The sequence below is a fragment of the Sinocyclocheilus anshuiensis genome, unplaced genomic scaffold (assembly GCF_001515605.1).
Source record: "Sinocyclocheilus anshuiensis isolate Anshui unplaced genomic scaffold, SAMN03320099.WGS_v1.1 scaffold1023, whole genome shotgun sequence".
Taxonomy (NCBI): domain Eukaryota; kingdom Metazoa; phylum Chordata; class Actinopteri; order Cypriniformes; family Cyprinidae; genus Sinocyclocheilus; species Sinocyclocheilus anshuiensis.
The window spans coordinates 17,868-27,722 of NW_015546084.1; the positions used below are offsets into that span (position 1 = coordinate 17,868).

At 36.8% G+C, this 9,855-nt stretch overlaps 1 pseudogene; it reads right to left on the reverse strand.

Annotated features, from left to right (window-relative positions):
- Nucleotides 1-5,330: 5,330 nt before the first annotated feature.
- The window catches only part of LOC107699973 (complement factor B-like), an 11,903-nt pseudogene continuing 7,378 nt past the window's right edge, over nt 5,331-9,855 (reverse strand).

Genomic DNA, 9,855 nt, shown 5'->3' on the forward strand with positions numbered 1-9,855 from the left:
CAAACGCAACGACATGTGAAATAAACGGTCATCATGTTTTAAAGAAGATTGGCTTGATTAAGTGGTGGAAATAACGGAGAATGGGCACAGAACGGTAACAAAACTCCAAGCCATTAACAGTCACACACAGTGGTAGTAGTGTGCAAACTCTACTACTTGGGGATGTTTTAAATAACTGTAAAATAATTCATGTTTGCGTTTTTTTTAATATTTATTGCAAATGTTTGTTTTTAAAAATATTACATTACAAATTACAAAAAATGACTGCTTTATTTTTTTTATATTAGGTATATATTATAATATATTATTATTAATGTGCATCATTTAGTTGCATCAAATATAAATAAAAAAATATATTAAATAACATTAAAATGAAAAGTTACACACTTTTTTGTTTGGGCACTGTATGTCAGGGAATCCTTGCAGTCACAGTCACCGCCGTCACCACAGTCTCCTGCCCCGACAATCACCAGATCCCAATCACCAGAATTCTGATCACCCACACCTGCAGCCACTAATCAAGCCTCCTATATCTCTGCACTTCACTCAGTCCCATGCTGTCCGGTCTGCCGTTCACCTTGCTGAACCTAGCCTGACTCCTTACCTGTGTGTTACTTACCTCTAGACAGTGATGGGAAACTGAGGCTTTCTGAACCATTTGAGGCTTTCATCAAATTGTGCCGAAAAACAGATCATTACTCAAAGCTTTTTAACACAGTGCGCATTAGCGACATCTGGTGGTCAGACACTGTTTCTCCAGCCTATCTAACGAAACATCGCGGAGCGGAGGATGGGTTGAAAAAGTTTTTAATCTGTGCCAACTCGTGTCATGCGTAGTCCGGTCAACAGATTCACGTAATGATTAATAATTTAAAATATACAAGTGTGTGTGATTATAATTAATAAATTATGTGAGTAGTAGCAAAAATATTTTGGGTGAGCTGGTCGGGGTCTCTGAGACCCCAGCTAGAGCATGATAAAATGCAATAGAGGTGTGACGTGCATTCGGTTTCTGTCTGGTGTTGAGGTTATTCTAAACTATTCTACTGAATCCCAAATAAGTGTACACACACACACACAACCAAGTCAATGTAAAATCAAACACAAGAGTCATGCGATTCGCCGATTTTTTTTCAAACCAGCTGTCCCGAGCTTCCGATACCGCATGACGTTCGAAGCTTCAAACGTCATCAATCACGTGATATTGTCATTTCGATACAAGCATCGGCACAGTGTGTGATACAATAGTGCTTTGAAAACTGCATCGGAGCCTCGGTATCAATCGTCCCATCACTACCTCTAGATCCTCCGATGTTCCCTCGATCCTGTTCTCCTGTGTTCCGGTCCATCTCCTGGCATCCTACAAAATACTCAGCTTCAGTCATCACAGCTAAGAACCCACGAACTGTTATCTGTGTGCTATTCTCACCAGCAATCCGCTGACACAATCTCCTTCTGCATCTAGTTAATAAACAGTCTGTTGATACTTACCTCTTGTCTCTGGCCTGTGTTGTGACACTGTACTGGTACTGATATATATATATATTTTTCAGGTGGCCAAAATGTCCGTACAACAGAGCAAAGTTTTGCTCGGCAAGAAAAAAAAATTAGAGGGAACATTGCCCCCTGTTGAGAAAATCCTAGAATCGCCCCTGTGAGCCAGTCTGCAGATTTGAGTTGAGAGTTTCCATAGAAAATCGCATAGTGTATGATTGTCACAGACTCCGACTATGATTCCATCCAATCGGAAGATATCAAACATGTTTAATATTTTCAGATGATTTTAGAACACATGTTGTTTTCATCTGTCAAGCGTCTCCTAGCAACAAGGTCACTTCTTTGGTGCTCTCACACCAGGTGGACAGGCATGTGCCTTGGCATGGCATAGTTGGCATTTCGTTAACCCAATGTGTCCCCTAGGGCACACAGCGGGAAGTTCCCTCTCAGGGAACCATGGTTACATGCATAACCTGAGACGTTCTATATACAGTATATATATATTCCATATTGACATGATAGCATCACGCAGTTGCTCCAGATTTGTCGGCTGCACATCCATGATGCGAATCTCCCCTTCCACCACATCCCAAAGGTGCTCTATTGGATTGAGATCTGGTGACTGTGGAGGCCATTTGAGTAAAGTGAACTCATTGTCATATTCAAGAAACCAGTCTGAGATGATTTGAGCTTTGTGACAAGGTGCATTATCCTGCTGGAAGTAGCCATCAGAAGATGGGTACACTGTAGTCATAAAGGGATGGACATGGTCAGCAACAATACTCAGGTTATTTTCTCTTTTTCGGACCATTCTCTGTAAACTCTAGAGATGGTTGTGCGTGAAAATCCCAGTAGATCAGCAGTTTTTGAAATACTCAGACCAGCCTGTCTGGAACCAACAACCATTCCACGTTCAAAGTCACTTAAATCCCCTTTCTTCCCCATTCTGATGCTCGGTTTGAACTTCAGCAAGTCGTCTTCACCACATCTAGATGCCTAAATGCATTGAGTTGCTGCCATGGGATTGGCTGATTAGCAATTTGTGTTGCCAAGCAATTGAACAGGTGTACCTAATAAAGTGGCCGGTGAGTGTATATATACTGTGTGTGTATATATATATATATATATATATATATACACACACAACATAAGATTGACCCCTCTGTATTAATTGTAACCCCTCTTGTGCCCCCCAGCAATGTTCCCTCTAAGCTGTGTGCGTGTGCGGCCGCACACTTACGTCCAAGCCGCGCAGAAGAAATATGCCACACACAGGACAAACGGACGCAAAAAATGAGTTGGGAAAGCCATTTGATTGAATTCCAGTAATAATCGCAAACCTCTATGGAGTTGGTGCCGCTATAGAGTTAGAACCGATCAATGGAGTTAACAGGTTTCATAGAAAGAGAATAATGTGCACCAAATCAGTCACTGTAGAAATCGAATACTTTAACTTTTTTGCACATTTCTGCATGAGTTTGTAGTGATCAGAACAACCTGAAGGTCTGGTAGAGGGCAATCCTCAGTCGTGTAGTAGTGTATGATTGTCAGGGTTGGGGTGTAAGGGATGAGGCGAGGACTCAATTGTGCAGTAGATGGGCTTTTATTAATAGAAATAAAACAAAAAAAACAACAACAAAAACTATCCCGAGGGGAAAACACAGCAGGCAACTTGACTGGTAGGATAGGAACAAGCAAGGAACATGGCTGGAAACATAAGATGACGAACTGGCACAGGACTGCAAACACAAGGAGAATAAATAGGGAGCAAACAAGGCAGGTAACAAGGGAGGACAGGTGGGGCAAATAATAATAATAATCAGGTAACAAGATGGCGGGGTCAAGACAATAGACTTGACAGCACATGGCAAACAGAAAACAAAGACAAATGCCATGTGCTCACACAAAACAAAAACACAAGCACATGGCCAGCAAAACAATCACAAGCCATGTGCTTGAACAAAACAAGACACAAACACGCAGCTAATGAGATCACTCATAAGCTGCGTGTACACACAAAACATGACAACATGAAAGCAAAACGTGAAAGCATTTGGCCAATATAACCACGATCTGTGTGCGACAACACAAGACAACGAGAGCGCACATGGCCAAACACAACAACACATGCGGACAGGAGAGCACATGGCCCGAGCGAACATGGGGCCGCACGCTCACACAACAAGACAGAACGTGAAGTGCAAGTGTCTGAAACTCGACAAAAAAACAAAACTTGAACAAGACATGAGTGCTGGGATCTGAACACCACGCTCCAACATGACCTGCGAACCTGCAAACAAGAGTGAAAACAAAGACATTTCAGGAGTGTCAGGGCTCTGTCACAAAACCATGAATAAACTAGACCGAAGTGACAGAACCCTGACAATGATGGCCAGTTTTCCTTTGTCACTATTTACAAAGTCGTCAAGTGTATGATTCCTTTTTAAAAATCTGTTCGGATTTTAAAAGTTGTGTAGTGTATTCCAGCATTAAGACACGCTGCATTGTTAATTTTGCGTGAAAAGATAGTTTTTTTCGAGAACAAAAATTAACACTAATTTCATATATACTGCCTTTTAAAAAATCAAGTACTTTTCAAGAACCTTTTGATAAATATGGCTGTTTTCAAGGGTTTTCCAGAATTTAAATTTCAAAAAGTCAAATTCAAGTACTTCAAGCACTTTAAGCACCTTGTACACACCCTGTTCCAAAAGCATGTGAAGGCAGCATTAGCATGAAGCAAGATCAACGTTTCTGTAACTCCGAACTGTGAGCATCAGACAGAGGCAATCTATTGTGAATATAAGGGTTTAATAAATAAAACTACAGGTAACATACAACTAAACTAAGCAAAACACATACATACAGAATGAAGGAAAGTAAGGAAAGAGAAAGATAACAAAATAATGGTGGTATTTAACATCAGTTAACCACAACCTAATGAGAATCATCAGAGAATCAAAATCACCTTAATAAAGGGGCCCAAACTTATACACGCATCTAAATAGCTGGAAAACGGCTACTTGCATTGGCTTTATTGCTGAACTAGAGTCCGGATGTGATAACAGCGAAGATACTTGATGAGTATGTTAGGAGTGAGCTGGAGGCTTTTCTTCAGGGTCTTCTGTTACTGTTACAAAGTTACTTTAAGGTAAACCTGCCAAAAGGTCAGACTCCAGAGAGATAAGTCTTGGAGAGTGTCTGCGTCAAAGGGTTTGAGCAATGATTGATTTGGGTTAGGCTCTTTTAACCCCCTTCCGGTCACACTCCTTCTTGGTGGACAGGCCAATGCAGAGGTGTGAATTTTGAGAGGGGAAATATTTCTTTGTCTTACCAGACACCTTTATTTGCATGTTTATATTGTTCTGAAGGATTTGTGCAATATTAAGCCAAAGTGTGGTAAAAAGAGTATGGTGCAAGTTATGGTAACATACTATTCAACATCAATCACAAGAGGATTATTTTGACACTAGGCATGCCAGGGTTGGAGAACATTAAGGCAAGGATACATTCATATTTTTGTATATACGCAATTAAGACTCCAGTAACTATGAAGTTGTAACTAAGCTAATATAACATAGGAATATGCATACAACACAGGACTACACCATATACATTTTGTGACAGTTTTATTGTGGATAAATGGAGCCAATGTCCTTTTCCTATGTGTATTGTGGTGTTTGAGTGTGTCTGAGCCGTGGGTTGTGGCTCCACCTGGTGATGGGGGGTAATACGTCCCTTCCCTCTTGGAATCTCTTTGAAGCTCAGAGAGAAAGCTGGAGACTATCCTGGCTAGCATCAGTGAAGTTAGCAGGAGTGGTGATGCCTGAGACATGATTCAACATCGGCTACTCTACAATGGTGCTCTCATCTGCACAAGCAAGCAGGTACAACAGGTTAATAACAGCAACAATTAACACAGAGTAAATTTTAAATTACAAGAGGTCAGGAACTGTGAAACTGATTCATCCAAACAATAGTGTTAATACTATTGTTTTTTTAGAGCATGACAGTCATTCGTTATTTTGTGTTCCACAAAAAAACATGAACAAACATGAAGGTGATTACATAATTACAGAAATTTCACTTTTGAGTAATGTATAGATACAGTACCAATCATGTCTTCAAGCATCTCTGTCACTTTTTTCAAGTCTTGAAGCTTAAAGAATTTTTTTTCTTGGTCCCTCTGTGACACAAAGCCATTTATGTATTCTTGATTCACATCATATCCAACTCCAAATACATAAAGATCTGGAAAGAGGAGACACATCCATATCAATATGAAATCAATGATAAAGACTTCTTATTAAATATGTGTATTTTTTGCTGCCCCTGATGATACTGCTTGTTAATGAAACACACTTTCAACAAATACTTATAGTCCAAGCAATCTCATTTAAAATATAATTATCATTAATAAATTTGATTGTTCACCAAGTTTCTTCTCCCGCTTTGTATCATTTTTGGTGACAAGACATTTGATCTGGTTCACTTCACGTTCAGGATTCTCCCCCATGTTTGCCTGACCTATGAAGTAAGATGTGATAAATTACAGTGAATATTTGCTTCAAAGTCGATCTCTATTCTAATTTGTAATACTGTGCATGGATATTTTAGTCACGTGACGAGAGTGATGCGAGACACTATGATCCAAAAGCGCACCTTTTGTTAATACAAGTTTAATTTCTTCGTTTAATATAAGCGAGTTTGTCTTTATTGTTGCTGTTTAATAAAAGTTTAATTTCTTCGTTTAATATAAGCAGTTTGTCTTTATTGTTGCTGTTTTCATTAAAAATAAATTAATAAATAAAACAATGAACCACAAACCAAGCATTTGTTTTAAAAGAAGGAAAATACCTTAGGCCTATTTATTTAGGTTAGGCCTACAACGCAAGTAAACTATATCCGTCTTATTCATTTTGTTAATAAAAGTTAGATGTTTAATATAGGCCTATGCGAATTTGCCATTGTACTATTATACGGCTGATGTGTTTTAATTAATAGGCTAATAATTAACCAAAAACTACGATCGTTTTAAAAGAAAGGGGAAATCCAAAGACCGTTTATTTGTGTTACAATGCGGGTAAAACATATTTTCCTTATTCATATTGTTAATAAAAGTTCAAAGTTTAATATAAGTAAATTTGTCATCGTACTGTTTTATTGTATAGCCTTTTGTATTATTATTAATATTATAACGAGCCACAAACTAAGCATTCGTTTGAAGTAAGGGGAAAATCCAAAAACCTTTTATTTATTTGTTAAAACGCGGGTAGGCTATGTCTTATTCGTTCTGTTAATACAAGTTTTATGTTTAATATAAGCTACTTTGTCATTGTAGTATTGCTGATGTTGTGTGTGGGATTTTTTTTTTTAATATTCAATACTAGAATACTTTCTGATTTCTCATTGCCATTTTAAAGACATTGCTCAATTTGTGAGTAGTCTTACACATCAGCTTCTGGCTCGTAAAAGTAAAAGTGTTTTGGAAAGCAGTTTGAAAACATTTATAACTTTTTTTGCAGTTCCGTTCTAGCTCATTTCTAGCTTCACTTTAAAAAGGCATAGTTCAACAAAAAAAAAATCATTCAGTGAACATCATGTCATTTCTTTCTTTCTTCTAGATCAAAAAGAAAATTTCTGAAAATGTCACCAAAACAGTATTGGACTCTACTCTTTTTCATTGTATTTAAAATATCTGCTTTTGTGTTTCATAAAAGACAGAAAGTCATAAAGTTTTGGAACACCATGAGGGTGAGTAGAAGTATAAACTCGCTTCAAAGTCGATATGACATGGAAAGAATTCACCCTGTCTATTTTCTAGCTGTATCTTATTGGTCTTAGAGTGATGCGAGACACTATGATCCAAAAGCGCATCTTTTGTTAATAAAAGTTTAATTTCTTCGTTTAACATAAGCGAGTTTGTCTTTATTGTTGCTGTTTTCATTAAAAATAAATTAATAAATAAAACAATGAACCACAAACCAAGCATTTGTTTTAAAAGAAGGAAAATACCTTAGGCCTATTTATTTAGGTTAGGCCTACAACGCAAGTAAACTATATCCGTCTTATTCATTTTGTTAATAAAAGTTAGATGTTTAATATAGGCCTATGCGAATTTGCCATTGTACTATTATACGGCTGATGTGTTTTAATTAATAGGCTAATAATTAACCAAAAACTACGATCGTTTTAAAAGAAAGGGGAAATCCAAAGACCGTTTATTTGTGTTACAATGCGGGTAAAACATATTTTCCTTATTCATATTGTTAATAAAAGTTCAAAGTTTAATATAAGTAAATTTGTCATCGTACTGTTTTATTGTATAGCCTTTTGTATTATTATTAATATTATAACGAGCCACAAACTAAGCATTCGTTTGAAGTAAGGGGAAAATCCAAAAACCTTTTATTTATTTGTTAAAACGCGGGTAGGCTATGTCTTATTCGTTCTGTTAATACAAGTTTTATGTTTAATATAAGCTACTTTGTCATTGTAGTATTGCTGATGTTGTGTGTGGGATTTTTTTTTTCATTAAGAGTAATACTGAATCAACCTTAAGCATTAATTTTGTTCCAAGAATATGAAAGTTCTAACGTTAAATATCAAAATAAGCGCTGTAGAAGTGAGAATGCGAGATTGTTATTATTATTGGTTGCTGCTGAGGTAATAGATGCTCTCGTTCTTTCTCGGTTGTATCTTCGCAATGGCTGTAGAAATGGTCGTTAATTCTTGATTTGGGTCCGGCACAGACATGTTACAGGTAATAATATGATCAAAAAGTCATGGCAACAAACGACGCCCTAAGTCAGTTTAAGTTGAAACGACTTTCACAATCAATTTGATTCAACTTAATTCATGTTTTACTGTTGCTTATTGTCACTGTAAGCTTAGGCTATTTTTTCTATGAATTTTAATGAATATACAAATTAATAAAATTAGTTTTATTTATTTTTTGTTACAAAATTTTCATTTATTTATTTTTAACACCGCACCCCCAGCCCCCCCATTTTTTCTTGGGCTACACATCAGGGGGTGCTGCAGCACCCTGCAGCACAACTACTTCCCGCGGTAATGGTTGGGTCTCATTGAAGGCCATTGCATTGTTGTTCTCCTCTGTTTTCATGCTCTCTAAAATCTCATCTTTAGTGATATTGGTACCTGTTTTATCACGTCTACCTGTTTTTTTCACACCAGAATATTACAGTCAGCAGGTTAATGAGAAACATTTTCTGATTGAAACAGCTGACTAAATTAAAATGAATCAAAATTACATCATTAATTGGGATTTTTAAAAAAGAATGTAAGATTTGTTTAACTATTACATAGGACAACAATGCATAAATGTATTTTCATAGTTAGATGTAAATGTTCTATTAGTGTATTATTCTGTAATAATAATATCTAAAAAATCTAATTCCATGTATACAATAAGACTCAAAAATAGACATTCAAACAGAATACTTACTCTCATGAGTAAATTTGTCCAGCTCTTCAAAAATATTCACTAGGCTTCCTGCATTTAGTTCATTTCTTTTGAAGTCTTTCATAGAGATTATCCGATCAACATCTGTAGCAAACATCAGGATCTCATAGTTTGGGGAGACTGGGTAATAACTCATCTTTTGGGAAAGAGCATTGAGAATTCAAAGATGGATGCAACACTGCACATTTCAGTACAGTTAATGTTTCCATAATGTCAAACAAGATTTTCTCTGAGATGCAGCAAGTACCGTATGCAGTGGGTTGTGAGAGACCCTCCTGAAACACACCAATGCTCATATTGGATGTTTCTGTTCATATTTCTGAGGTTTCTGGAGGTTAAAAGTGTAAGTTCCCTCTTGAGACCATCTCAGTGTATCACAATGGTAATTCTTCCTTTTCAAATATTGGTAGGCTATTTATAATATTATAGAACCTTTAACATCAAAATGAACAACAATTAAATGACTGCTTTTAGATTTTAAGAAAGGCTGCATTATACATCAGTAGCCTAAAACCAATGCAAAACAATAAGTGGTCTTACAACTTCACTAAAGCAACCTCTGAAGATGTGACAATTGGCATACCTTTTCTATAAGCATTTTAATGGTTATTTTTGCATTGTCAAAATCCTTCTCATCTATGCTGTCAGATGCATCCACAGCAAAGTAAATATCAAGTCTTCCTTCCTGATCCATAGTTATTTTCTTCCCCTGATTATCTGAGAAAGAAACATGGTATTCGTGTTTAAATGTGCTGATGTGATTTGTCTCTTTTTCTGAGCATGGCAACTAATAATGAAGATTTTAAAAAGGGGAGTGTGTGTGTGTGTGTGTGTGTGTGTGTGTGTGTGTGTGTGTGTGTGTGTGTTTTGAA